General features: G+C 36.5%; 1 long non-coding RNA gene across 1 annotated transcript in view; it reads right to left on the reverse strand.

The window, feature by feature from the left end:
- LOC131200042 (uncharacterized) overlaps window positions 1-23,801 on the reverse strand; it is a 32,310-nt gene extending 8,509 nt beyond the window's left edge. The window contains exon 1 of the long non-coding RNA XR_009155485.1: window positions 23,647-23,801. This is a non-coding gene — a long non-coding RNA (uncharacterized LOC131200042). The remainder of the gene's footprint in view (window positions 1-23,646) is intronic.
- Between the last annotated feature and the right edge of the window lie 2,575 nt (window positions 23,802-26,376).

Genomic DNA, 26,376 nt, shown 5'->3' on the forward strand with positions numbered 1-26,376 from the left:
GGGTCACTAGGTCAGCTGCTGCACCATTGTTGCTACTTTGTATTGCTGTAGTCAGTTGTATACTTGTTTACAGTTGTATGACTACAAACAACAGCAATGCAAAATAGCAACAGTGGTACATTGGAAGATCTGCAAGAAATACTATTTGCCTGAAAGCAAGAACTGGTGAGACCATAAAATAGATAAAGTAATAGAAAATGATGAAGCTAAAGTGCTCTGGTACTTTAAACAGACTAGGCACCTACCACATAACACCCCAAACGTAACAATAAGAAAAACAAAGAAATCTTGATAGTGATTGTGGGCTGTGCCTGAAGACAGCAGAATAGAAGAGAAAAAACTAGAGAAGATAACAAAATGCAAAGACCTGCAAATAGAAATAGAATAACTATGGTAAAAAAACCAAAAAACAAAAAACAAAGGTAATACCAATAGTAATAGGCACCTTGAGTGCAATCCCAAAATAACTGGAGCACCACTTGAACATTATTGGCATTGACAAATCCATCATTCATCAATTGCAAAAGGCTACTTTACTGGAAACAGCTTACATCCAGTGACAATATCACTATATATCCACATCTGCCTATCCCAGGCCCTTGGGAAGAACTTGATAGGTGGACAAAAATGCCAAATCCGATCTGGCTGGCTGTGCAACAGATCATCATCATAATAAATATAGCCACTTTAAAAAATAAAGCAGAAACAAAATGTTACAATATATTATCAGATATCAAATACTAATAATAAAAAGTTAAGACTTAGATCTTAGAACTCAAATCCAAATCATTTTTTTCTAATGTTTTAATAAATCTTTAAAATATCTTGTTATCTATAGTTCATATAAGTCTCATCAATCATAGAAGTATTGTAAATATATATATTTAAAGTAATGATATAAGTGACTAGAAGAAAACTTTTATTTTCCTAAATGTCAAATTTGTCACTAAATAAACAGAAAGTGGAAGAAGGATCCATAACAGACAAGTCAAGAAAATATTGTAGAAAGCGTAAGAAGCTTCAGTACCTTAGCTCAAAAGGTAGAGCAAATCAGACGTTGTTGCAGATAATATCCAAATTAGTTAGGCTTGTATGGCATTAGCTGTTTATTTTTATTTGTATATCCTGTTTAAAAACTGTCCATCTCTCTCATAGAGTGATTCTGGGTGATACACAAAAAGACATAAAAACATAAAAGCTGTATATTATTCCTTATTGATCAGGAACCCTTCCAGAACGTCACAGCTTGAGGTCGTAGCCTGCATGCAAATATCTGAGTTTCTAGATTACCTAAAAGGTTGTGTCTATATCTGGATATATGTATGTGTGTCTATGTAAGAGTGTGTCTCTCTGTCTGTCTGCGTGTGCATATGTGTGTTGACTGAAGCAGAAAACTGTTAACATACATGATGAATAATCACAATATATTTCATAAAATCCAGTTTGGTGTTGGATCTGATAGAATCTGCTTCTAAACACTTCTTTTTCTAAACACTGCCTGCTTGTTGAAATAGAGGCCCTCATCATGTCATGCAGTCTGTAAGTCATTATTCATCACAGCACAAATATTTCACTCCCTTCTTCTACATATTTATATCTAAATTAAAATTTGGTACAATATCTATAATAGCTGGCAGAGCATGAAACTGTTAAGAAAGGCCCCAATGACTAAATTTACAATCTATAGTTCTTATCCTTGCTGTATGTAATATAAAGAAATTGTAGCCTTGGACAACAAATGTCTTAAAGTTAATAATAAGGCAACGTATGTGAATAATAAGGCAACTTGCACTAGAAATGAAGAGGATTTCTTTAGTATCTTCACTCTCTCACGTATTCCATGTTCAACTGCAGTATTTAAAACTGCTGTTAAAACCTGGAAGAGAGTTGTGCTGGACACTGCAGAAGTCCTTTTATCTATCTTCCAATTCCCCTAGCAGAAGTATTTCTCCCTTATATGCAAGGTGTGTGGAACCAATAACTATCTCAGCTAATCCTTGCTGATTTACTTCAGGACTAGTTGCTGCTTTCTCACAAATAGAATAATTTTATGCTAGAATGACTTGATTAAGCTCATTCCTCACCAAAAAGGATTGAGAAGGACAGGAAGGTATAAGATTTATTTCCAGAAAATAAATGCAAATGAAAAAAAACTGAAGGGTGTCCACTTTACATTAATTTTAGCAGAAAACTCTAGAAGGGTTTTGTGAGAATGTCAAAGCAAGCATATGAACAAAAAAGAGACAAATTATAAGGTCAGATTTCCAGTAATAGCAGATCTCATCTGTCAAGCAGGCTGCATGAAAAAAATCACATAGATTTTTGAATCAGTTTCAGTTAGATTTGGTCTTCTTCAGATTTCAGATGTAATATAAAGATTTCTGAATGTCTACCATGTTTATCGACATGAGTGAGTCAAAAAAATCAAGATAGTAGCTGTAACTATGCAGACAAAGTTCTGCTCTTTATTTATTTATTTATTTTACATGTATCCATAGATTTTTTTTTCTTGGTCCTGCATCCATTTGGTAAAATCTTTTCAACATGAATCTAAATTCACTTCCAAAGGAACAAAATCAAAGTTATCCCTAACATATTTAAATGTTTCATCTTGTGTTACTTCTTTCATAGCATTTAGGATAAATGCCTATTTGTCTCCTCTTTTTATGTCTGTGGACAAGTGCATTATTGTATAACCCATATTCCTTTCTCTACCTTAGGTAAAGGTAAAGGTTCCCCTCGCACATACGTGCTAGTCGTTCCCGAGTCTAGGGGGCAGTGTTAATCTCCATTTCAAAGCTGAAGAGCCAGCACTGTCGGAAGGTATCTTCATGGTTATGTAGCTGGCATGACTCAACGTCAAAGGTGCATGGAACACTGTTACCTTCCCACCAAAGGTGGTCCTTATTTTTCTACTTGCATTTTTTACGTGCTTTTGAACTGCTAGGTTGGCAGAAGTTGGGACAAGTAACAGGAGTTCACCCCATCATGCGGCACTAAGGATTCGAACCACTGAACTGCCTGCTCAACGTCTTACCCACTAAGCCACTGCGTTCCATCCTTCTTTACCTTAGGAGAACTTTAATTGGATTTTTTAAAAAAAATATTATTTATAATGAACTGTGTTGCAAGCAGTTCACGCAAGCTGGTATGCAGAGTATTTCAGTCAGGGGTGATAGAATGAAAATGCACACAACAAACTGCCATGTTTAGTACTATATGAGATCTCATGAAGACACAACAGAATAGTTCAAATGCCCACTAAAGGTAAGATATATAATTGCAAGTGAAATCAGGATTTAGGAACAATTATTTATTAATATGCAAACATATAACAGCATTTCTAGATGGAAGAAATTAAATTTATCTTTGTTAGGAAGAAATGCATCAGTTAAAATGAATATTTTATGGAGACTAAATTTTCAATTTCAAATCGCTGCAGTTTCTATTAAGAATAAGGTATTAAGCAACTGGCATAGACAGGTAATGAATTATATATGGTCTAACAAAAGACCAAGGATTAAAAAAAAGAACTTGCAAGATTCAAAAGAACCAGATGCCCAGAATTTCAGATTCATGCCACTTGCCTAATATAAATTTTTGAATGGATGATATAACCTTCACTGGAAGGATCAGACCTTACACAGACCATAGATATATATAAAGGTAAAGGTTCCCCTCACACATACGTGCTAGTCATTCCCAACTCTAGGGGGCGGTGCTCATCTCTGTTTCAAAGCCGAAGAGCCAGTGCTTTCAGAAGACGTCTCCCTGGTCATGTGGCCGGCATTCTCTACATGGGGCCCCCCTTGAAGGGCATCCGGAGGCTGCAGTTAGTCCAGAATGCAGCTGCGCGGGTGATAGATGGAGCCCCTCGTGGCTCCCGCATAACACCCATCCTGCGCAGACTGCACTGGCTACCTGTGGCCTTCCGGGTGCGCTTCAAGGTTTTGGTGACCACCTTTAAAGCGCTCCATGGCATTGGGCCGGGTTATTTACGGGACCGCCTACTGCTACCGAATACCTCTCACCGACCCATGCGCTCTCACAGAGAGGGTCTCCTCAGGGTGCCGTCAGCGAGGCAATGTCGTCTGGCGACGCCCAGGGGAAGGGCCTTCTCTGTGGGGGCTCCCACCCTCTGGAACGATCTACCCCCCGGACTTCGTCAGCTTTCGGACCTTCGGACCTTCCGCCGCGGGCTTAAAACATACTTATTTAATTGTGCAGGACTGAGTTAGATTTTAAATTTATGGGTTTTAAATTGGGTTTTATTTTTATACTTTTTAATTAATGGGCTTTAGAATAAGTTTTTTAATTGTTTTTATATTGTATTTATATTGTATTTATCTGTTTTTAGTGCCTGTAAACCGCCCTGAGTCCCTCGGGAGATAGGGCGGTATATAAATATGATTAAATAAATAAAATAAATAAATAAAATAAATGACTCAACGCCAAAGATGCACGGAATGCTGTTACCTTCCCACCAAAGGTGGTCCCTATTTTTCTACTTGCATTTTTTACGTGCTTTCAAACACTAGGTTGGCAGAAGCTGGGACAAGTAACAGGAGCTCACCCCGTTACGCGGCACTAGGTATTCAAACTGCTGAACTGCTGACCTTTCAATTGACAAGCTCAGCGTCTTACCCACTAAGCCACCGTGTCCCTGCATAGATATATATATATAGGGGATATATATCTATGGTCTATTCTGCGATATATACAGAAATGAACTATTTTGAAGATATTATATAATGTGTTCTTGGTGATGATCTGTTTCATTACCCAGCCAGGTAAAATCATCAGTGCGAGAAAGTGTGGGATTTGTTGGCTGATTATGTGCAGTAGTTGGTCCCGCCAGTTTTGGTGGGAGTGTGGTTTTTCTCTTTGGTATTTCCTTAATTATAGTATTGTTTTCTGCTTGGGTTTTTGTCTAGTCCTTATCCCTGCTTCTTTGAATGTTGGCTGCTAGAAGGGATATGTTGAAGTCATTTTGTTTCCTTCCTTGGTTTTTAATCTCTCCTTTGGATGATATGTAAATATGTTGATTTGTCTGATGATGGCTGATTTGTCTGAATGCCAAGCTTCGATGAATTCCTAGCATTTTTGTATTTGGCTTGGTCTAAGATGCTAATAATTTCCCAGTTAAAACTGAGGTTGAGTCTGCCCATGTGTTGTGAGATTAAGGAGTTTTCATCATGTCTTCTGACAGCAATTTGGTGGTCATGGATGTGCTCCATGTTATAACATTCTTTGAGTTGTTTGTGCTAGATTAGTCCTGATTTTATTTATTGGGCTACTGGGTCTTTTGCTTGTATAAGATATTTTGGAGAGCTTTAGTTGATTTCTGTGCTACAATGGTGCCATATTGGTTGTTTCTGAGATGTTTTTGATGCACAGGAGTGTTAATTTTTTTCATAGGTTGTATTAGTTGTGCTGTAACAGGTTGTGAGATCAGGCACTTTTTGATAAAAGTGCGATCTTTTGCTGGAAGATGTTGCATAGCTGGTCTGTTTCTTCCTTCTGTCATTCTGAATTGTTGCACTATGTTTGTGCACATCTTACCTATTTTCCTTCTGGAAGATTTTCATAGAGGAGAACCTGGTTAGTGTGGATATTTATGAATTTATGTAATATTAAGCAGCCTTAGGCTGAATGCTTAGGATAAATATAGGGAAAAAGCATTTCCCTTCTTGCTTCGTTACTGAATATCTACTTTTATGATAAAGAAATCACTAATAATTTTCTCTGTGGACAATTTGTTTAGGTTACAAGACTTTATTATTAACAAGACAAGATTAAGATTTTTAAGTCTTGTCACACTCAGTTGAATTCAATACTCCCAGATAATTAGCCTAACCTTAATAGAATTCTAGTAGCACAGTGGTTAGAATGTAGCATTGCAGGCTTACTCTGCCCACAGTCTGGAGTTTAATCCTGATGCGGCTCAAGGTTGACTCAGCTTTCCATCCTTCCGAAGTTGGTATCATCAAGACCCAAATTGTTGGGGACAATATGCTGACATTGTAAACTGCTCAGAGAATTCTGTAAAGCAATATGTAGCAGCATATAAGTCTAGGTGTTATTGCTGGAAACAAGAGGCAATGTTCAGAAATTTAATGGAAATTGAAAGTCTTGTAACACATAATGCTGAGCATGGGTGATCTGGATGCAACATCTGTCACCCCGTTGATTACAGGAGTTGATTGGGCTGATCTGACTGGCTGTATGACTGCACCCTGCTTCCCTCAGAACTCCATGTTCTTCTCTTCCTGAAGTGTATGTTCAGTACAAAAGGACAACTATCCCAGATAGAAAGAGGCTACTTATTATTTGTTTTCCTTTTTCTTGAAGGCGGAGGAAGAATCACTCATGATCTGAACCGTCAAGAAAGTTCTGGAAAAGATAATACTAATATAGAGTTCTACAAAATTTATATAAAATACTTTATAAAATATTTCTTTGAACCCACAGGGCAGCTATTGTGCAGAAGAAGGGAAAAATTAAGTTCAAACTATTAATGCAAGAACAGACTATAAAAAGGAAAACAAAAATGCAGATTTAAATCCAAAGGTGATCATTATTACTAAGAGCAAACAAAAGGCTGCACATTAAAACAAGCAGATGCAAAAGAAAAATGATGCACATATATTTTAATTGTAAATGGGATTTTAGTGGAGGCACTTTTAGGGAATATTGCTTCCCAAGTGGTATCAAAACATAGATTCACTCAGATAGTCCCTTTTTATGCCTAATTAGAAATTGCGGCAAGAACATTTCAACGGTTGCAAAAACTTATACAGTTGCAAAAAAACCTGCTGCAAATATTTCTGTTTCCAGTTTGATTTGGTGGAAGTTTCTCTTGTTCATTCTTTTAGCAAATGCTAATAAATGTAAATATAAAAGCAAATATTGGATCTGTATATGAGCAAGGATACATTTTCACAGAAAGGGCCTGATGATCACAGGAACATGAAGTATTTTTCACCACAGAGAAAACATGATCACAAAGAATTATAGATAGTTTGATCCCAATTTTGATTCAGATACAGCATGTGGCTTTTATCTACGCAGAATTGGCATGGTTCTTTTTTTGGTGCAGGCTGCGCTCTACCTCAGTTTAAATCAGAAAAATTGAATCAGGAACACCAAACAACATGGGTTTATTGTAAAGATTGGTTTTTCATAAGAAAGGGGGAAAGATTGCTTTCTTGAGTAGACTAACAAAATAAGTAGTTGAACCAAATGTAATGCAAGCAGATACATCCACATTTTGGTGAAGCATTAGGTATGGTGCCTCTCAGACTAATTCTGTAAAATCAAATTGATCTGGATACAAACACCATTTTATGGTCTGAAACTGGCTGAGTGAGCATAAACAATAGTTTATCACAAGTGATAACTGAGCCTCAAGAGATCCGTTTTGTGCTTACCACTGAGATAAATTCCATTTCTTATCTTACTAAAACATTTTACCAACAAGTTATTTGAATGGGATAAAATTCACTGATGTCATTATGTTGAATTTTGTATTAAGCTGCATATACGGTAGTTGAAAATAAAAAAAATCAAAGAACGTACATTAGATTCTGTCTGCGTAGCAATTCCTGTCACTGTGATTTTCAAGACTATAGGTTTCCTTAGAAGATTTCTTTTTCTCACATTCAGTTGGGTCTGATTCTCACAGATTGCATGGACAAATACATGCAATTTTCTTGGCAAGGTTTTCCAGAAATGATTTCCCATTGCTTCCTTCCAAGGGCTGAGAAAAAAAATGACTGCTCCAAAATCACCTAGCTAGATTAGAACTCACAATTTCCCAGTTTCTACCCATGTATTTTAACCACTACACAAAACTGGCTTCCTGGAGTTTAAAAAAGTGTTCCTAAATTGGAAGATCAATAATAAGTGGGGGGAAGCAGTCCTTTAAAGATAATCTGATCGTTTTCAGCATCCTAGCTAGGATGGAGGCACTTGCTCAAAGTCAGCTTCCTTTCCTAACTTGGGTCTCATTGCTCCTTGTCCAGCACCTTAGCCATTAGACTACTCTAATGGCTCTCATGCCCCATCTATATTGTCATTCTGATCAGAGCAAATTTCGTGAATTTGTTTGAAAAGCAGTCCTAATAAACCATCACATTTGTCCCATACCTAGAATATATGTCTTAAATTAGGCTTGATTTGATTTCAAGTTTAAGAAAAAAATGGCTATAAATTGCTGTTTAACTAGAGTTGGATGGGTAAGCTATAAGGAATTAATGGATCTTTAACTCTTATCAGGACTGATTAGTCATCTGGAAATATAGCCAAAATAGAGAAAAAGTTGGTTCAGCCTAAATCTCTGAACTTTGACCTCAACAGAAGGTTGATGAATTGGAGCTAATGCTGGCTGGAATATGTAAAGCCAGACAGCTTACCCGTTACCTACCTCCCCCCCTCCCAGACCTTTTGAGGTGGGCTAAAAAGAAGAAGCCAAGAAAAGGCACCTTGTGGCTGCCTCTCATACATCTCAACTTGTCTTCCAGCACTTTGTAAAGGTCAAGACACAATGCCCTTGTGCCATTCAGAAATGGAATATGATGTATTAGAGCAATTTTGGTGGTCCCTGCCCCAGGTTCTCTCCATTCCTGTTCAACTGTTAATTCATTCTGATAATTTGCAGTTTGTGTTCAAATCTAAAATATGAGGTAATCCATGTAGTGCATTTTTATGAGGTTAGTGATATATTTAGAAATGCATTGCCATAAAGGGCAATTCCAGAGCACTTTTATAGGGCTTTTTTTTAAAAAAAAAATTATCCCTATCTAGGTGCAGTTGATTTTGTTAACCAATTTGTTTACATCTTGCCTTTAGCCCAAGCAAAGAAAAAAAAATCAAGGAAAGTAACACCTTTCATTACAGTTATTAGAATCCATTGAAATGATAGATCCTAGCAAACCTATAAGCACATTCCACCTCCATTTGGGAAAATGCAGGCAATTCATACTTACTAATTCCTAGGATTAGTACTGGGAATTACCTGGCACTTTACAACAGGAAAATTTGGAAGTGCATATTTTAAAACATTTAGAAGTTATGTCTGTAGTAAGCAGAAAAGAGTCAGATAGTTTGCCTTTTCAAACTGCAAAGTTATCAAGATTATTGCAATAAGTGCAAGTATGCTTTCACTCTCACCACACTTTCATGAATATGGATAAAAAAACATATGAAATGAAGGGTGCATGTGATTATGCCTGCATGGAGACATTCTTTTCTGAGTGAAATAAAGCATATTATAGATAATTCCTAAACCATGTTTAATAACTGGACCAGACACTGCTTACCTTTTAATCACAGTAATGTTGATCCCCTAAATCTGTGGCCAGCCATACCATGGAATGGGACAACTTGCCATGGCCAACTTGCCATCGGACAATTTAACAATTCAATCATTTAAAATTTAAAAAAATCATTTACATTTCATTCTGTCCCTCCTTTTGCATCCATTCTTTAACAATTCTGTTCCACCATTTCTTTGATTTTAATGTAACTCTTGTCCCACAGCGAACTGTCTTGTGGCGAGTTTGCCATGGTGAGCTATCCCACAGCGAGTTGGCTGTGGCATGTTGGGTATGGTGAGTTGGTTATGGTGGATTGGCCGTGGTGAATTGACAACATGCCTTAAGACAACAAAATATATATTTCTCCCAAAACAACACCTCTAATGTTGAGATTGCCAACAATTAGCATTATTTTAATTTAGGAAACTATTAATGCCTTGGCTTTCGGTTTCACTCAGGACCACTTTCTCAGTACAGTAGAAGCTGTAGAATATAACCTTCATTCAAATGAGGCAAAATTCCTGTTTGCCCGACTAGTTTTATATATTAGCAGATGGAAAGCAACCGAAAGTAAGCATGAATAGAACAATATCATAAAATAGAACATAGCTTGAACTCAAGTTCCATAAGATTATTAATTCAGTTAAATAAAATTAACACTGATTCTGTGGTTTTAAATAAGTCCTTATCTAATATGAATAAGTACATGACAGCTCTCCTTACTCAGTTTGAGAAACTTTTATATTTAAGTCCTATTTCTTTCAGCACTTCCTAACTGCATTCATTTTACCCCTTGCAAAAATATCATTTATTATCACACAGATAAGCTGAGCTTGACAAGCTGCATTGCAACTAAGTCCTTTCACTGAATTTTTCTTTCCAATAGTACCTTTTCACTTTGCTAAAGTGCTATTTTGCAGAAAAGGAAAATGCAGAACATATTGGGGGGTGGGGGAAACCTGACAGTGATGCTAAAGCAAACTCAGCTCATCATTAAGGCAATAAAATCAAACAACGCATGAGTCTTATGGGTGTGAAAGTTGCTGCGAAGCGTGACAGCTTGAGCTCATCTCATATTCAGTGAAGTCTGCACAAATGTTACTAATATCCCCAAAGGATTCAGCTGTTACCATCTCTAGGAGATGTATCTTTACAATTTTTACAATTCTAAATGGGGAAAAAAGTGGAAAAAAAATCATTAGTCAAATAAAAGTAAGCACAGGTGAACACATTCCTTACAGAATGAAAAGCCAGTTGGAAATTGTGAATAATATACCAAACTGCTAAGACTTGCAGGGCTGCTGAAATGTAGCTGATTTTGATTGCTTCAGAAAGACTTTTAGAACATGTTGATTAAAAAATTGGCAACAATCCACCCAATTCTATGTCAAACCATTTTGGAATGCAAATATTTGTTTGTGGCTTGCTGTGTTCACTGCCTTTGGAAATTGACAAGAAAGTTCTGGTTGGATTTTCCCACCTTACATAAAAAAGAGAAAGAATATACTTTTTTTTTTAAAAAAAAAAGCATGGTCTTGGGGATAGCTATTCTATTTCTAGGATACTCAACAAGTGCCCAGTTTGTCAGTAATTACTGTATAAGGAATTATTTAGCTATCAACTCAAAGCTGAGTACAAGGTACAAAATCAGCTGTTGATCCCACTTTCGATAGATGATAACCCAGAGTTGACGCTGCATAAGATTTGGAGATCATTTTAGCAGCAAAATGCTGATGTGAATTATTGGATTTAGAGATTGTACATTTTATTGTGAGAAAGATATTGAATTTTCCTCTGCAAGCATTACCTTAAACACTTCAAGAGCAAATGGCCCAAATTGCTCACACAATTGCTTTTATTGCCTTTGTTTTAGCAATATCCAGTAAAATTTGAAGAAAAAGCTAGTTCTACCATTAGATAGAGTAAGGCTCGGGTTGGACAGAATGATGGTGGAAGGAAGATAAAGGTTTCAAGCTGAGCTGAAAGTTCATTCTAGTTCCATTGCTGAAAAAGAAGAAGATTGAATTCAAATAGCATCATTTGAAGTAGTGGGGGGGGGGGTAGGGGGAATCCAATTCATATTCAAAAACTGGAGAAAAGGAAACTTTTTCTTGGTTAAAAACAGTCTCCCAAGTGTTGTGAGGACTCTTTAGCGTTCTCATTAAATAATAATCATGGTTAATTAAACACAATTTACAAAGAAAGAACAGAAGAATGTTCAAAGCTGGTCACAATTACACACTTTTCAAATAAAGGAGAAAGATGGGGATAAGCAGGGACATTCCCAGGAGAGTTAAGATGGCAGCTGCAATTATATGATCTAAATTCTGTTCCTTTTTAATATGTATTAAAGAATTGCTATCTACATTTCTTTATCTCTCGTAGATGCCTGGGGATAAAGTGATCTCTTCTTTTTTATAGGCACAAAAGGAAATTTATTTACTTTTGCTCTTTTCTTCTTTATATGGAGCCTATTTACATGTTCACAAGCAGCATATGAAGTACTTCATTCTTAGTCCATGGTGATTACTTAGCCATGCTCTATAGTCTTATGGCTGTAGTGAACATTATAGTAGATCACCAAGACGAAGGCAAATCTAACCTATACATCGACTACCGCGATGACTGCATAAAAAGTAAAACCTACAATCAGTTGCCCAACATCTAACCCTCCATCATGCAAAACATCCAACCATCCATTGTACAGAACATTCAACCAGCTGTCATCCAAAACTAGGTATACACATTCCTTATTTCCTCAATACCAATCACTAATGAACTTAAATGCAAACTAATAAATGCAAGAAGCATCGTAAACAAAATTCCTGAATTTGTCCTCTTATTAAATACTGGTACATTTGACATTATATTTGTCTGTGAAACATGGCTAAACATATCCCTCCCTGACTCCATCATTGCAGTAAGAGAATATCATGTTTTCTGGTTTGATCACAAAACCCACAGAGGAGTTGGAGTGGCTATCGTCTACAAGAAGTCACTAAACCTAAAAAATATTCAAGTTGCACATAAACTCGCTCTTCCAGAAACTATCATCTGTGAACTGTTCTTTAATATCACGCTTCTTACTACGTTACAGAGCCCCCGACTGCGACATTGCACATGTGAACAAGTTAACCACACTACTAACATGGGTAGCCTTTTGCCCTTATGCTCTCATCTTTCTGGGTGACCTCAACCTACCTCTTATTAATTGGAAAATAAATGAATGTACAACTGAACTCATCCATACAACCCTATACAATGCTGTTACAAATCTAGGTCTAGATCAACTAGTAACTAACAACACTAAACAACTGCCTCGACCTCATCTTAAACTCAATTTATGGACTACAAATATAAGAACCCTTTTCCAACAGTGACCACAGTATGATAGACTTTGGTCTCAGTATACGCCCTTACAAAAATCACCATAATAATGGGATACCCAACTACAACTTCAAAAAAGCCAATTATGATCTTATAGACACCAACCTCTCATCTCTTGATTGGCAAATTCTATTCTCTAAGTGTATCACTGCCGAAGACCACAATAATATTTTCTTGCTCAAAGTCAATAGAGTTATTAAACTATATGTACCACTAATCACCACCAAAACCAGGAAAAACAAGTTATCCATATCAATAAGAAAGCTCCAATCCGAAAAAAATAATCCCTCTGGCAAAAAAACAAACTGGCTATGTAGCTAACTTTAAAAGCTGCTACAAAAATATAACCCACCAAATAAAGACTGAATGCACCAATTACCACATCAAACAAGAAGAAAACCTTCTGCGCACGAAATCCAATTGCGCATTCTATAATTTTGTAAACAATAAACTTAAAGATTCGAGATCCATCCCACCCCTAAAAGGACCTAACAGTAAAGAATGCAATGATGAAGCAGTTAAAGCAAACCTCTTTAACACATTCTTCGGCTCAGTCTTTGTTAACAGCAATGGCTCATGCCCAACATTCCCTAGTCATACTAATAATGACTACAACGATCTAACACAAATAGATTTCACAGAAGATAATGTTGAAAAGGCACTACATAGACTGAAACCATCTGTATCTATTGGACCTGATGGACTATGTGCATACTTCTTAAAAAAGTTTTCCACTATTATAGCAGAACTCCTAAGCATAATCTTTGAAAAATCTTTCAGGACCAGCTCCCTACCCAATCTATGGTCACTAGCCACGGTCATCCCTATCTTCAAAAAGGGAAACCCCAGCCTAGTTGAAAATTACAGACCAATTTCTTTATGCTGCATCACCTGCAAAGTAATGGACTCAATCATCAACCAATCCATTACCCTCCACCTAGAAACAAACAACCTACTTTCTAATAAACAATTTGGTTTCAGAAAAAAATTATCCTTTAATCTACAACTTCTACATTGCAAAAACATATGGACTACAAATCTTGATCAGGGCAAAGCAATAGATGCAATTTACATAGACTTCTGTAAAGCCTTTGATTTGGTGGTACGTGACAAACTACTTCTAAAACTAAAATCCTACAGCATCTCCGGACCCCTCCATAATTGGATAACTGCGTTCCTGTCAAACAGGCAACAAGTGGTCAAAATAGGGAGTGCCCTATCAAATTCTGCACCTGTTAATAGTGGTGTCCCCCAAGGCAGCATTCTAGGACCAACACTCTTCATACTATACATAAATGACTTTTGTGATCAAATTATAAGTAACTGTGTTCTCTTCACTGATGATGTTAAACTATTTAACACCACCAACAATGCTGCTACCCTTCAAAAAAACCTTGACTTTGGGTTGGAATGGTCAAAAAATTGGCAACTCCAAATCTCACCCAGCAAATGCTCTGTCTTACAAATTGGCAAAAAGAATCAGAACACAAAATATAAGCTAAGTGAACATGACCTTGTAGATGACCCTTACTCTGTCAAGGACCTTGGAGTACTCATATCAAATGATTTAAGTGCCAAAGGCCACTGTAATAACATTGCCAAAAAGGCATTAAGAGTTGTAAACCTAATCTTCCGTAGCTTTTTCTCCAGTAATATTACACTACTAGCCAGACCATACAAAACATTTGCTAGACCAATTCTTGACTATATCTCCAGCTGTCTGAAACCCACACTGCATATCAGACAGTAATACAATTGAGCGCGTCCAGAAATATTTCACAAGAGTCCTCCACTCCACTGCTCGCAACAAAATATCTTATGCCACCAGACTTGAAATTCTGAGTTTAGAAAATTTAGAACTACGCCGCCTTTGGTATGACCTGAGCATAGCTCATAAATCATCTGCTACAATGTCATACCTGTCAATGACTACTTCAGTTTCAACCACAATAATATACGAGCAAACAATAGATACAAACTTAAAGTGAACTGCTCCAAACTCGATTGCAGAAAATATGACTTCAGTAACAGAGTTGATAATGCCTGGAATGCACTACTTGCCTCTATGGTCTCATCCCCAAACCCCCAAAACTTTAACCTAAGACTGTCTACCATTGACCTCACCCCATTCCTAAGAGGTCTGTAAGGGGCATGCATAAGAGCACCAGCATGCCTACCGTCCCTGTCCTAATGTTCCCTTTAATTGTATTCATTTTATGTATTCAATTCATGCTTATACTTATATATATTATCTAATATGTACTTACAAAATAAATGACTAAAATAATAAATAAATAAATAATAAGGGATACTTGTACCACTTATGACTCTACAAGTGAACTTTTTTAAAAAAAAATTGATTGCACCTGTGTCAAAATGTTTTTAATACTCTTTCTGTCTGTTTCTGTCATACACAAAGACACACACACACACACACACACACACACACCGCTTGTTTTTTTCATAGGGATCAAATCAGTGATCTTGTATTAGCTGAAAATCTTTGTAGGATGTATAATGTCACTTTAGACAAACTTTTGGGTACAGGACTGAATGTGAAAATACCCTTTCCCTCCTGTAAGACATACTATTGATGTCCCTGCAAAATATAGGAGAACAGAACGACTGTTGCAGAAGGTAAGTTTATCTCCACATGAAGTTTTCCACCAGGACTAGAACTAGAACTAGACTCTGTAATGTCCTAAGTCTTTTGCTATTTTCATAAGATTAGTGGAAAATTTGCATATACAGAAAGGCCATGTGCAGTAAACTGCCTTAACTATAATATTATTTATTTATTTATTTATTTATTAAATTTATATGTTGCCCATCTCACCAATAAATGACTCTGGGAAGCTTACAAATGTTTTTTTTAAAAGATAAATAAAAAGATAATTAAGAACTCTTATTATAAAGAGAAATGCTGTCTTTGACAATATGTAAGATTTGTTTTTATTTGGCCTTGGGTTTTTCCCCCCACCAGATTTATAGAAATTGATTAGGCAAGTCCATTCTAATTCTATCTTAGCACAGTCAGAGTTACTATATTACTATGCTATATATGCCATTTGAATACTCTCATAAAACAGGATCATATGGCACTATCTAGTAATACATTGTTTTTAATTCTAGGAAGGACGGGTTTTGTGATAAGACTTGCATTGGTTAGATAACATCAGGAGAACCCTTTGTAACAATAATTCTTGGATAATATTCTTTTTGAAGTTCAGTATTATCTGTTACGGATCTTTAGGTGTAAATATGGCAAATCACAGATGCAAACTTGCCTCTGTATGTATTAGAAAACTAATTACTTTGTTACCGTATTATTTTTATAGCATATCTTATCAGGAAGCACTTCAAAAAAAAATCTGAATGTACTGTATATCATTTTAGTTGAAGAAAAGCTTGTAAAAAGACCTAACACTTTAAGATAGATAAAGCAAATGAGCATTTTGCGTAAGACACTGCACAGGAAAATGTGCTGAAAGATTTAGTCATTTTAGATGACAATTAATAACATAGTTTGTATGCATTATTTATGAAGCTTATATATATAAGTGTGTCTATATATACACACACTTACATAAACATTATATAACTGCCTTAATTTTAATATGAAAGCCATAATATTGGATAATTTTCAGAAGAAATTATTGTATAATGTTGGACTTTTTTGGTTAAGTGAACATATGCCAAATATACTGTAAGCTAAATATCCTTCAATATTCAATAACATTTGTTCACAATGCCATTCACTATTGGCCAAAATATTTTGTAATCCTGTTTTAATAGCTTATGGTTATTACTCACGAGGTTAAATATTGTTGAGACATTTTATTGGTTTTTACTGGTTTGTATTTATAAATTAAAGAATTAACCAATATTGAGCAATTGTAGGTAATCAGTCAAAACCCTTGCTAAATGTTTAAAAATAAGCAGTTATAAAATTCACCAGTCAGCAGAGAAATCTTTTTAAAAAATAACCTTGAACGAGGTATAAGATTACAGCAGATCCTACTAATGTGAGAAACTATAAAAGGTGCTCAGGAGAAAAATACATAAGTCATTCTCCAGGACAATTTCTGGTCAGAGCAACAGAAGAAAGTAATTGGCTTCATAAAGGCAAAAAGAAACTCAGGAAGAAGCTGAAGGAAACCTGGTGAAGAAACACAACCAGTTTCAATAAGCTACTATAAATCCTGTTTGAGTTACATTCAGTAACTCTTCTAGTATGACTAGAAGAAGAACATCAGGTCTGTCTCCCATGTGATTCTAGCATAAATAACAATTTATGGAAAGGAACATTGATATTTGAGTTTAAATTAAGGAATTGGAGTTAGTTAAAGGCATAAACGATTTCTTAAAATGACTCCATCTAATTTTACAGTAATCAGATGCTTGGTTGAATCAATTATCTAGGTTCACAAGACACAAGTGAAACAACCAATAGAAATCTGGAATAGCAAGTATTGAAATCAAGCGGTGTAGATCTTTCCTTTCTTTGGGGCCCTCAACATGCTAATAAAAAGAGTCAACTTCCATTGATGAAGCTGCTGGTAGGCAACACATGTTCCTACAAAGCATTTGCCACAACTCTACTCATTACTAACTACAAGCTAAAGAAGGCACCCAAAGTGCTTTTAAAAATAAAGTGATGGCAAGTGATGATAAGTTTGTGCATAAGAGCACAAACGTGCCTACCGTTCCTGTCCTACTGTTTCCTTTCGTTATATCCAATTAATATAGTTATTGCATACTCACACTCATATATATGCTTATATATTGTATAATTATTTCATGCTTATGCTTATATGTACTGTGTGATGAAATAAATAAATAAATAAATAAATAAATAAATAAATAAATAAATAAATAAATAAATAGTTACAATACAGCAGTGCTGTCAAATTCGTGGCCTGGATGCGTCATGTGCTGTCCAGACCCACGCCTAGTTTAGTGAAGGAGAAAAAAAGTCACAATACATCACATGATGTCACCGTGAGGATGTGAGTTTGACAACCCTGCAATACAACATAGGAAGCATAAATAAAGCACGTTTGATGTCCACCTTGCCTTAACTCTCTATATATAGGGCAGGATTTCAACTCCTCTCCATTTGTCATCCTTTGTCTCAGTTCAACATTTAATAATGTCATATGGACAGTATATAATTTTTTGACAGTATTATGGTACACCTGCATTTACAGATAAGAAGCTAGAAGAATAGGTGCTGGGGAAAAATTAATAATCAGATACTCAAATAATTTGGAAAGGTAGGTGGCATTTTTCCAAAACTTAGGAAATCCATTTACCATTTTTCTCCATGTGATAGCAGCAATGGCGTATATATGAGTAGTTTTTTCCCCCCTTGTTATTTCAATGCCTTGAATTCATTTCCATATTCTATGTGCTTATTTTCGGAGGCTGCAGCTGGAGGAGAAGGCAAATTCTTTTATCCATTTTAACCGCGGTCACCGGCTTTTAACGGATCGCAACGCCAGCCAAAAAAATATTAATGCAATTTGCTCACGTTTTATTACAGCTTATATATGTGCATATTTTATCCTGTGTGGAAAAACTGGGCAATGCCAGAGCCACTGGAATGCATAGGATGTGAACTAGCTTTGCTTAAATTGTATTGTAATTTAGAATGATAGGTAACTGCAAAAAAAAAAAAAAAACCCTCCCCAAAAGTATTTTTAAAAAGGGCATCTGTGGGGAAGAGACATCAAAATGGCCACATGAGCGTTCCTATTGATCAAACATAAACCAGTATGTAGCCGAGTAATGGAATCTGCTTACTTCTTTACATCACACCTAAAAGTGCACTTTTGTTTGCTTACCTGTTAGAATGAACTTCACCAACAATCCAATCCTTCCAAGAAACAATAAAATGTATTGAGTGTACAAAACAATTCTTTATGAGAAACTGCTCTTAATTAGCATTTCTGTCTGGCAGAGGTGGGATTTTTTATTTTTGTTTTTTTTGCTTCAGACTGCATTTGTTTTTAAATTTTTAAAGATTTTTGCACGCACACACACACACACACACCCTACAAACCACAAGGAGCTTGAGGACAACATCAGAGACAGCAGACACTTTTTGCTCCTTTAAAAAAATATATATTTAGGGATGGCAGTTTACATGAATAGAATCATAGACATATGCCACCAAAGACCACAATGTCCCTGAATTTCAAAGTTAAAATCTTTCTGGACCCTGAAAGTTGCAAAAATAGGGCTAAGGGCCAGGCAGGTGCCAAGATGCCTTACCTTTAATACAGGGGTCTCAACCTTGGCAACTTTAAGACTTGTGGACTTCAGCTCCTAGGAGTTGAATTCTGGGAGTTGAAGTCCACAAGTCTTAAAGTTGCCAAGGTTGGAGACCTCTGCTTTAACAGAAATGGGCATCGACAAAAATGAATGTATAATAGTTCAGCAGGTTTTTTTTTTTTAAAAAAGTGAAGTTTTTCTTGTACATACCTATTCAAAATGGAAAACATTCTAATCTCTCACAGAAAATTCAAAATGCACTTAAGAAACAGATTACAGTCCCATGTATTATCCAAGTTAAATTTCTGTAAGATTTTCAATCCTCATTAGTAGGTCAATGGTGAGAGATGGTAGGAACAATCTTTAGAAAGATGTATGTCTCTTAGCTTTCTTCCACTTATTGTAATATTAAGCAAGTCATATACAAATTTGGACCTATAATGAGCTTCACCCTATATGAAATTTTAGTTAGTCAACAGAACAGAAACCTAAATAGTTCCAATATTGGATTGAATGGCCTCCATTTGCTTTGTAAGATCATCAGTTTAGTAAATGTTCTTTATGGTATTACAGTTTTGAGCATTTCAACAAAAAATATAATGATAGTTTTTCTCTTCCAGAAGATGCTCTAATCCTATCATCAGAAACCACTTGTGCCAGATAACAACTGCAGTGTGCTACATTTTAGCTTTCTCTGCAAGTTATGATAATTGATCTTAACTTTGCTCCGGAAACAAATATGTGGGTGTGATTTCTTCTTAATACTTATTAAAGCAGTAAAAATGCAAACTACCATTTGCTTTCCTCACTTGTTCAAAATACTGTATGCAAAATTTTGAGACAATGAATTAATAAATAACTAATTTGCTGGTTTCCTTGGTTACAGTTAACAAGAAAGTGATTATCATTATAATGTGGGATATGCTGAGAAGACATGTTGAAATCTGCATGAGTCTTTGGCTATAGCTGGCCTGTGTCAGCTTCTCAAATGGCAAGAGCTAATCTCTCCAGCCATCCCATTAAAAGAAGTGGGAAATTCCTCAGAACCAACAATATAAGCATTAATGGAAATACAGCCAGAAGGCAATTTTTAATTGACAATCAACAGAAGCAGCTGTGGAACTAGGTAATTTGATTCCATTCTGGGGTGAATTTGCTCCCTCCTGCAGATGCAGTTACAAAATTTAAGTAGCTGAGTCAAACCCTTCAGTTTCTAGATTGTATACTTTGCTCCCCCATCACTGGAGACATCTTCATTGATGTTGCTTTGTTTGCCAAACCAACTCATGACATTAATCAGATGTACTTCTTATCCAAAATATTGAATCTTCTTAACTATGTTCTTTTCTTTTTTTTTTGTGACTCCCCCCACACCCCTTTTTCCAATTGTGGCCTGCTTTTTCAGAACACTTAAACACATGGGAGAATTTTTCACCTTGGATTAATCATCACATTCCAACATAAGGCGGCTTCTTCCTCTTAGATACATAGGATTGTTAGAATACATTGCATATGTTGTAGAAGGTTGAATGTGGAAATGATTATTTCAAACAATCATAGCTGGATTTACAGCTGAATAATGTTACAGTAGGAAGTATTTACAGCAAGAAAATGAGATGCATATCCTGTGGTGACAACCCAGGCCTTATTATCTATACTTCAATACAATTGTCCTTGGGTTGAATTGGGCTTGGTCCTTTAAAAAGTGTGCATAAGTGACAACACATTTCTTCCAAGAAATGGCTGTATCCTGGGGGATCTGTATCAAATGTAATAAATAAGGTAAGATGGAAAAAGTACAAAAGTTAGCTGGGTATGAAAGGAAGTATGCAGGAGAAGACGAAAACCAGGTGAGAAGCCAACTTGTACAGCCGCAAATTAGAACTAACAAAAGGAGGAAGATTCCCTTTAGAACAATTCAGATCCGTTCATTCACAGGTAGATAAAAGGCAAGTAAATATATGGAAGCAGAAGCAGCAGGAACCAAGCAGGATAAACCATTCAAGATATTTTTCATCATTCACTGTTACCCCAGCTTTTTTACAAGGAGTTTTTCTTTGTGAGTCTGACCACAATTTGGGCATATCTCAGCATGCTTTGTGTGGAATCTACAAACATTCTACAAGGGCGCTTTCCCAGAAATAATCCTGGAGGCTCCGGCTAGACAACATTTCTTCTTTAAAGCACCTTGAATATTTTTAATTATGACATTAATAATTTGGACATTTGATCCATATAAATTATTCTTAACTCTAGGGATGATTTGGGATAGATAAGATGCCATGGTAAATTTTCTATGAGTTGATTACAATAACAGTTTATTAACAGAGGGTTTTGAAGCTTTAATCTTGCCTGTATTATTACTGTTCTTTCTGTTAACTATTTTGTCATTAATCTAGTATAAAGCTGATAGATCAATAATTTGCAAATAGATTTAGTAGTTTAATTGGAGGAGACTCTTTTTCAAAGGGTGGGAATAATAATAATGTATTAATCAGTATTCAACTAATACAGATAATATTTTTTGTCACCACACTATAAAAAAGATGTTAAGATTCTGTTGAACAACAGAATAGAATAAGAAAACAGAAAAGAATAACAGAAGAATAAGTGCACGCGTTGAAGAACACAAGAACTCAGTCAAAAAAGAGGAACCAACTTCTTCCCTGGTCCAACACCTTAAAGCCACAGGACACGATATCGACTTTAAAAACACCAGAACTATCGCCAAAACTGAACACTTTAACAACAGAATAATTAGAGAAGCCATCGAGATAGAAAAACAGCCACACAGCATGAACAAACGAGATGACACCTCCCGCCTACCAGCCATTTGGAAACCCGCTCTTATTGACAAACGAGTCCCTAACACGAGGAATGACACCAGACCACACTCACGAGGTCCACACAGGATGTCACCACCACACATCCACCCAGAAAGCAGACCCAAACCCACACTGATCATGAAGCACGACCAAGGACCAGAAGCCAGACCGCAGCTGCAACATTAGCCATTTCAAACCCCTCCAATCCATACATGCAGCAGACTGACACCCACTATGAAGATGTAGCACGACCACAAACACGAAGCCAAACAACAGCAATGCAGCTCACCAGCTCAAATCCCCCTGCAACTCAGACTAATCTGAGCACAACCAAGCCCCCACCCAAACAGGATACACCCTCATCCAATCAGAGCACAAAAAACCCCCATCCAATCAGAGCACAGCCAAGCTCCCACCCAATCAGTTCAAACCCCCACTAGCAGTTAAAAAGGAAGAAACAGCTGCAATCACACATTGCTCCCAGAAGCACGAAGCTGAAGCCTGAAGATGACGAATGAGACTTCGTCGAAACGTCGCCAAGACACTTCCAATTTTACGCGGGAGAAAACCCGAATAACCAAAGACATATATATATTCTTCCTTGTTTCTGCTTCCATGGGACTGCTTCCAGGGGCCACTGTCTTCAAATTTTCTTGATATGTATTTGAGAAAAAAAATAATACATTGTGTGCCTGCTTATAAACACTTGTTTATTGCAAAAGCAATTTTCCAAAATGTAGTTTGTGCTTTGAGGACTTATCAGTAAATTTCTCATGGCAGAATCAGACATTACAGAAATACATTAAAAATGAGAAATTAAACTCCCATTCCATAAATTCTTCTAGAACATAAATTTCTATCTTGGTTGATACAGTAGTGATTTTTTGATATACACATATATTTAAGAAATGGAAAAAAATTCTATTCTACAGAAGGACATAATTAATTTTTTACTTTTATGTTCTTGAGGGATTCTTGGTGCTCTCTGGCCTTGCTTGTTTTCTTGCAGACATTTCATTATTCTAACTAGGTTACATTAACTATGCTAGCATAGTGCTAGTGCTTGTGGTAACACTGATGATGTTACCTAGTTAGGGTAATGAAACATCTGCAAGAAAACAAACAAGCCCAGAGAGCACCAAAGACCCATTTCAACCCTGAGCTACAAATATTCTCCTTTTATGTTCTTCCAATCTTTATATTTACTATAGATCAGGGATAGTCAACCTTTTTATACCTACCGCCCACTTTTGTATCTCTGTTAGCAGTACAATTTTCTAACTGCCCACTGGTTCCATAGTAATGCACTGTGTATCGTCGTCTGTGCATACGTCTCGCGCATAGTGGGTTGGGTTTGGGGGAAGGGGCGCCGGCTACCAGTTCTGCTTGTCTGTTACAGCTGGGAGGTGTGGTGGGAGATGCGCGAGCTATTCTGGGACGAGGCTCGTTGGTTTGTTATAGCGCTATTTAGTTTCACTTACGTAATGTGAACTAAACTTATGCATGGGCGATACAAATAGTATATTTTCAGAAATTTAAATTGTCACGGGGAATTTTATGAAAACCTAATGCAAATGTTTTTAAATGATGCTATGAAAATTTTTTAAAAAGTCAATTAAATTAAAAAAAAGGAAAGTGCTTCAGTATCGGACAAAACTCCTACCGCCCACCATAAAAGCTGGAATGTCCACTAGTGGACGGTAGGGACCAGGTTGACTACCACTGCTATAGATCTTTATTGGGAGTGAATCATCTCTCTTTCTCTCTCTCTCTCAAAAAAATGCCAACATGAGGATTGTCTCCCTTAAGCCATGTTACAAAGAATAGCTGGAGCTCTATACCTGTGCTTGACATCTCTGGTCTTCTTCCGTTCCATTCCCTTTAAGCAGAAGAAAGGACCAAATGTTTCGAAGCCAACATTAAGTAGGAAATCCTTCTCCATCTATCCATGAATAGAATAGAATTTTTATTGGCCAAGTGTGATTGGACACACAAGGAATTTGTCTTGGTGCATATGCTCTCAGTGTACCTAAAAGAAAAGATACCTTCATCAAGGTACAACATTTACAACACAAATGATGGTCATAGGGTACAATTTAACACTTAATGATACAACACTTAATGATAATCTTAGGGTACAAATAAGCAATCAGGAACAATCAATATCAATATAAATCATAAGGATTACCAGCAACAAAGTTACAGTCATACAATCATAAGTGGAAAGAGATTGGTGATGGAAATGACGAGAAGATTAATAGTAGTGCAGATTTAGTAAATAGTTTGACGGTGTTGAGGGAATTATTTGGTTAGCAGAGTAATGGCCTTCGGGGGAAAAACTGTTCTTGTGTCTAGTTGTTCTGGTGTGTAGTGCTCTATAGCATCGTTTTCAGGGTAGGAGTTGAAACAGTTTATTTCCTGGATGTGAGGGATCTGTAAATATTTTCATGGCCCTCTTCTTGATTCGTGCAGTATACAGGTCCTCAATGGAAGGCAGGTTGGTAGCAATTATTTTTTCTGCAGTTCTAATTATCCTCTGAAGTCTGTGTCTTTCTTGTTGGGTTGCAGAACCAAACCAGACAGTTATAGAGGTGCTAATGACAGACTCAATAATTCCTCTGTAGAACTGGATCAGCAGCTCCTTGGGCAGTTTGTGCTTTCTGAGTTGGTGCAGAAAGAACATTCTTTGTTGTCCTTTTTGGATGATGTTTTTTGATGTTAGCTGTCCATTTTAGATCTTGCGATATGATAGAACCTAGAAATTTGAAGGTTTCTACTGTTGATACTGTGTTGTCTAGTATTGTGAGAGGTGGAAGTATGGAAGGGTTTCTCCTAAAGTCTATCACCATTTCTACGGTTTTGAGTGTGTTCAGTTCCAGATTGTTTCGGTCATACACGAGGCTAGTCATTCGACCTCTCGTCTATATGCGGATTCGTCATAGTCTTGAATGAGACCGATCACTGTTGTGTCATCTGCGAACTTCAGTAGTTTAACAGATGGATCGTTGGAGATGCAGTTATTGGTATACAGAGAGAAGAGAAGTAGGGAGAGCACACAGCCTTGGGGGGGGCCTTGTGCTAATTCTACAGGTATCTGATGTGGTCCTGTTTAGCTTCACCTGCTGCTTTCTGTTTGTTAGGAAGCTTGTGATCCACTTACAAGTCTGTTCAGGTACCTGTAGCTGGTTTAACTTAGCTAGAAGAGTGTCTGGAATGATGGTATTGAATGCTGAACTAAAGTCTACAAAGAGGACCCTTGCATAGGTTTTTGGAGATTCAAGATGTTTTTTTTTTGTTGTTTTTTTTTAATAAAAAGTTTTATTTTTACAATCATATCAAATAATTCATCCAATGTACAGTTATATACAATTAGTCAGGCTTGCCCAGTCACCACCACCCTTTTTAACACTCTTCCCTCTTCTACCTTCTTTTACTTTCCAAACCTTCCTCTCCTTCTCTTATCTACATCCGCTCCTCCCTCCACCCTACACCTTCCTTCTCCCTCTACTATCCCTCTTCCTTCCTCTTCTCCTCTTTCCTACCTCCTACTCTCTCTTTTCTCCCTCCGCACCGTTCTAAAATGGTAACTATGCAGACCTGACCCTACATTAATTATATTTCTTCAATAATCCCTGTACATTAACCATCACTCCATCTCTACCAAACCCCCAATTCCCTCCCCTTACCCCCACCCCCACCCCGACTTCCCAGAACAAAATGCAGGGTATCAAAATTAACAATCATAATCCAAAATAATTCCTAAATTATAATCTCTAGTCACACCACACTTAGTCACACTCTCAATTCCCCTCTCCTTCAAAAATATATCTAATACAAAATATTTCCTAAATTTACTCATATGCTATTCGATATTTTTTTTATCTGATACTTATTTTAAATATAATCAATCCACATTTTCCTTTCTAGAATATATTTTTCTAGTGTATAGTCTTTCTAGTAAGCGGAGATTTTTGTCATCTCTGCCAGATTTGATACTTTGAGTGTCCATTCTTCGATTATAGGTAATTCTTCTTTCTTCCAATACTGAGCAATCAAAAGTCTTGCGACTGTTATTAAGTTCAAAATCAATTTAGTCTCTATAGCTGTATAGTCCATAATTATTCCTAATAGAAAGAACTGCGGAGTAAACTTAATCTTCTTTTTCAAAATATTCTGCATGATCCACCATACTTTAATCCAAAATGCTTTAACTTTTTTACAAGTCCACCATATATGGTAATAAGTAGCATCTTCACAATCGCATCTCCAACATTTAGCAAGATCTAATATGTGTTTCTTGTAAACAGGTAATGTCATTTTTAAATTGTTTCAAATAATGAAATACTTTCCTTCTCTTCTGCGGTGAATTCAGGCCATTAACATTCCAAGATAATAGTTTAATTGCCATTATCGGCCAAGGAAACTTTTGGAACACCAGCCGCAGATCACATTTTACTTTAGGCCTTGCTCCTCCACTGTTTCCATTGTAGTAGTTGCCAGTTGTTGTTGTGCCTTCATCTCTTGTTCCTTGCGTTTAGCAGCAGCTCTTGTCAGCCTTTGTTCTTTTGAAT

Source organism: Ahaetulla prasina, chromosome 5 (assembly GCF_028640845.1).
Source record: "Ahaetulla prasina isolate Xishuangbanna chromosome 5, ASM2864084v1, whole genome shotgun sequence".
Classification (NCBI taxonomy): Eukaryota; Metazoa; Chordata; class Lepidosauria; order Squamata; family Colubridae; genus Ahaetulla; species Ahaetulla prasina.